This window comes from Phoca vitulina, unplaced genomic scaffold, assembly GCF_004348235.1.
Source record: "Phoca vitulina isolate PV1807 unplaced genomic scaffold, GSC_HSeal_1.0 scaffold63, whole genome shotgun sequence".
In the NCBI taxonomy this organism is placed as follows: domain Eukaryota; kingdom Metazoa; phylum Chordata; class Mammalia; order Carnivora; family Phocidae; genus Phoca; species Phoca vitulina.
In genome coordinates this window covers 8,968,725-8,973,755 of record NW_022589766.1, presented here as the reverse complement: position 1 = coordinate 8,973,755, position 5,031 = coordinate 8,968,725, and positions in this window count along the sequence as shown.

The following is a 5,031-nucleotide window of genomic DNA, read 5'->3' as shown; positions in this document are numbered from 1 at the left end:
GAAGGCTGGGGCCCTGTCTGCCTTCACCGAGGATGCTGCATATGGCTCAAAGGTAGCCTTCAGCTGAGACCAATCCACACTCAACTCATTTACCGTTCTTCAGGACCATGTCTCCAGTCATCATCTTCTCAGCTGGGAAGTTTTCTTCTCTGCAGATCTCCCCTTCAGATAGGCAGTGTGCAAAAAGGGAAAGGAATTAGCAGAGACTGCCTTGGACTTGTAAAGACCAACTGTCATTCTCAGGGCACAACCTTTTCACAAGCAGAGATGTTACCTGATGTGACCTAAGCAATCTGACTCCAGAATTGGTGTCTCAACCTTTAACAATACTGCCTCCATGGCTGTCCAACTTAAATGACCTTAGTCGAATGTTATCCCATTCGGGGTAAGAGTCTAGGTTTTAAGATCTGAAGAGGGACTAGTATGTCCTTAAACAACTGCATCAGCTTCTAGAAATTGGTGGATTCAGGCTAAATTTCAACTGTGTGGAGGTGGGGTGGGGCTATATTGAGCTTTCAAGAACACAGAAAATGAGAGGATTGGCAGAGTCCAGGTGGGTTGGGCTGGCTCTGGCATTTGAGGTCACTGGATGGTCTTCTGCTACAGTATCTCCAGATGGTTGAATTTGGGGCCGGAACCAGTGGATTTAAAACACCTGAATTCTCCAAGAGTTTCCTGCATATAATAGGTGCCAGTCTGTTTACTTGACCTATGGACTATCAGATCCATTTCAAATCAGTCCCCAAAGCCTCTGTGTGCCAACTTTAAAGAAGAACAACCAATCCATGCTATATCATAGAGGTAAGCAGTAGATGATTGGTATCTCTGATTTTTGAACTACCATGCTGCCTCAGTTTCACAGCATCCCTCTCAACCCAGAACCTGGAGGAAAACCAGGATAAAGACCATCTCCCAAAGTCCATACATTTTATTCACAGGTTAGCAACTCAGAGCAATTTGTTAAAATTCTATTTATTCTTGATTTCCAAACTGTTCTAATAGACATGACTGTCTGGTTTCCAAACCCATAAAAGACTAAAGGAGGAAGCTGAATGATGGGATAAAAGGGTGTCCATTGGCAGAACAAAAGGAAACTTGACAGTCCGATAAATGGGCACTGAAGAAGGAGCGAACATTTTCTAAGCATGGCTTAAGGAAGTAGAAAAGTATTTTACTTAGAAAAAACTTTATTGATTCCAAATGATGAAATGTAAAATGGTTTTCCATAAAGTTCCAGGCACATAAGGTATTACTGTTTTTATAAATGATGATTATGTGTTATAGGCAAGATTTTTATGTCTATTTATTTGTCAGTATCTCTGTCTTTAGATTCTGCCATTGTAAATATTTGTTTTAATTAAACAGCTATTGCTTTGGTCCCACGAAGGCAATTTGGAAGATTTTTGGGGGTGGGAAGGTGATACCATCATCCGGTTCATGACCCTTGGACTACAGTGTAATAGTTTTGGTTGGTGCCGATGACATTTATATCGAAGTTAATTAAGTCTGGTAGAACCTCCCTTCTAGCTTCTCAATGGTCTGAACTGCCCTCCTATGTCACTCATGTGTTACCCTCACTCGCCTGAGTCTATCACTGTGGTAACTCAGATGCCCCACGCCATGCTGACCTCCTCCTCCATTCCTTCCAATGCCCCCCAAAGCTGAGTCCTGGAGACCAGAGGCAGAGCTGTTTTCCCACCCAAATATCCCTTCCCCATCCTCCGTCACTCCAGGGAATGTGAGGCAAGTAAAGATCTGGGACAGGATGGACCGCACAAGGGTCAGAGTGAGGTCAGGCTGAAGGTCTGAGAGGTGGACATCTGCATTTCCTGGAAGTTAAAAGCCAAAAGTTGGATCCTGACCGAGACAAGCAGGAAGTGTGCAAACCCAGTGAAGGATTAGCAAGGAATCGGTCCTCAGGTGCCAAAATAGGTGAGGTCAGGGAGTCCGGGAGGTTGGGTTGTTCACCCATCCAGCATAAGCACGCTGAGCATGCCAGGCTGAGCACACCAGGCTGAACACTGGCGCAGGCTTTTAAAATCTCAGGAAAAAAAGAAAAAAGACCCTAACTGGTGAAAAGAAAAGGACGGTTGCAAGAGAGGACTAAAATACCTGCCCTTTCTTTACCCCTCTTTTTTCTCTTTTCCTTCTCTCATGTTTTGTACAAAAACTCAGCCACCAAAGAGAACCTTCTAGATTCCAGTTGGAGCCTGGGGCAGGGCAGTCAGCAGCTGACTGTAAATAGCACTTCTTCCCTGCCACCGTCACGCTGGGTTAGAGAAATGATTTTAGCCTCTGGGATTCTCTTTTTTTTTTTTTTTTTTTTTTTTAAAGATTTTATTTATTCATTTATTTGAGAGAGTGAGAGAGAGAGAGAGAGCACATGAGAGGGGGGAGGGTCAGAGGGAGAAGCAGACTCCCTGCCGAGCAGGGAGCCCGATGCGGGACTCGATCCCGGGACTCCAGGATCATGACCTGAGCCGAAGGCAGTCGCTTAACCAACTGAGCCACCCAGGCGCCCCCTAGCCTCTGGGATTCTCAATCTGATGTTTCCCCAATGAAATATCTGCATTTATATTTATAACGGGAAAAAAGGAGGAGATGAGTTTCCTGGGTCCTGGGTAGGTCAAAGTGGGCCAGCTGTGCTGGGCTTAGTTGTGGAGCACGCTGTGTGCCCGGTTCTCAGGGAGCTTTGGAAAGATGGCCATCTGGGGTCGCTGGTCCCAGGTCCTGAGTCCCATCTCTTTTCCAGTGCCCTGAGGACCCAGGGGTACAAAATCCAACAGCAACGAAAGTGAGGAGACGCTGGGAAGGAACATTCTAGCTGGATGACATTGGGCCTCAGTTTACTCACTTGTAAAATGGAGCCCAAAACGTCTACATCACTGGGTCATTATGACAATAAATAATGCCAGCATACTGTAGGCACTCGATAAATAAAGCATGTCCTTTTTCCCTTAGGCAGTGAAAGTATTTTTGACAACCATCACAATTTATTTTCATTTTTGTTTCTAAGAACATCGTCCCTCATAGTGACAGCTCTTTGTAAGTACCCAGGATTTCATGGCCCATTTCTACTTTCCTCTTCCTCCACGTCCCCTCTCTGAACACTTCACACCATGTCTTTGAGGTGTGGCCCCAGGAGGACTGCCCCAGTCTCCGGTGTCAGGGACTCAGCTCCGGGGACCTCTGAGAAAGTGGCCGTCTGGCTATGAAAGGTCCTCTTCTGTCAGGCAGACAGCGGCTCTGCACTCTGCTCACCCGGGGCCTCGGGAGCAGAGGGGGTTCGCGCATCAGAGTCCAGGTTGCTAGCTGGCGGTTTCCTGGACCACCGACCGGGCGACTTCTGGGAGTGTCTTCTGTGAGCCTGCGGGCTGGCCGGCACTGACTCCAGAAGCTCCGCTGGGCAATTCAGTTGCGATCTAGAGCTGACCTTGCCGTGAGAAGGGGTGGCACAGCTCCTGGCTTGTGGACTTCTGTTCTCTGTCCCGATGGGCTTGCGGGCTAACCCGGCTGGTCAGCAGGTGGGGAGGCCCGCCGGGCAGTGAGCTTTCCTCTCATCCCTCTCTCCATCCAGCCACGCAGCCAAACATTCAGCGCTCTGTGGGAGGACACCTGGCCACCTTCTGCAGTGGGTCAGGCACTGTGCTAGGCCCTGGGGACCAGAGTGACAGGCTTCCGGGGCAGCAGATGACTGGCAGGTGGCCTAGCACTGTGACACGGTGGGGGTGAGGTGGGGCAGGGCTTCTTGGGAGATGATGCTTAGTAAAGAGGCTAGGAACTAGAAACTAAGGGGAGAACAGCAAAGTTCCCCACGGAAGGTATTGCACGGGTATGTGTGTGTGTGTGTGTGTGTGTGTGTGCGTGCGTGTGTGTGTAAAAGACCGGAGTGAGGGATGGAACAGTATGTTTGGAAAGCATCCAGTGGGTCAGGGCAGCAGAGCTTAGCTCTGTTCGAGGGTGCGGCGTGGGCCCAGGTGGCACAGGTAGGCGGTGGCCAGGGCCCTCTGAGCTCCGGCACATCACGGCATCCGGGTCCTCTCCTGGGGGGGCCAAGGCATCCCCCAAGGACTTCAGACCTGGGCCTGAGACGTTCAGACCCTTCCTCCCCACCAGCAAAGCCAGGAAGTCAGCGGTGTGTAGACAACGACCTGGGAGTCAGACGGAAGAACCGAGTTCAAATCCCTGCCCTAGTTCACCCTTCTGAATCTCCACAGCATCGCTGATAAAATGGCGAGAACAACACTCACCTCACAAGGTGAGTCTCGTAAGATAACATACCAGCGTTTCTGGCGTTTCTGGCTTTCGGCCTTGCCTGTGTGAGGTGTGAACTCCACCCGATTTCCCCGCTGGCGGTGGGCGCCTTTATTCCCGCATTTGTGGCATGTGCTGAGGCTATTCCAGCACTAGATGGCGCTCTGTCCCCACACAAGGGCTCCCGACAACGGGCTGGCTGGGGGACAGCTTCAGCCCTTAGCCTGGGCAACTGGGTGCTTTAGTGCCCTGCCGCCTGACTCAGCTCTAAAGGCCAGCGTCAGCCCCATGCAGGCTCGCTTTCCTTTCTTGCTTCTTTGTTTCTGCTTAGTGTTTAATGGATGCCCTGTACTTTGTTTTATAAACACTGTCCTGTAAGTAATGTATAGCTTTTTTGTTTCTGAAAAAAGCAAAACTGTGTTTTTAAGCCCTTATTGTAAATGCATCTCCTTGAGATACAACCATGCCCAGGCCACTCACCCATGAGCCCCAGGACCTAGCTTAGCGCCTAGCTTAATGCTGAGCTCATGTTTGGGGTTCACTGAATGAATGAACAATTTTTGAAGTAATTCAGGTGAATCCTGTCAGGAAAAAGTCAGTGCGTATTCGAGATGCTAACCGAAGATGTTAGCATATAAGGGTTGCTTAAAGAAACAACGATTTGCCTCTGAAAGGGTCCTTTTGATGTGGCTCAAGCTAGCTTACTCTGCTGCCCTGCGCCGTGCCCTGATCCCAGGGGCAGTTCAAACCACCGTTCAAAAGCTCATCAGACTCTCC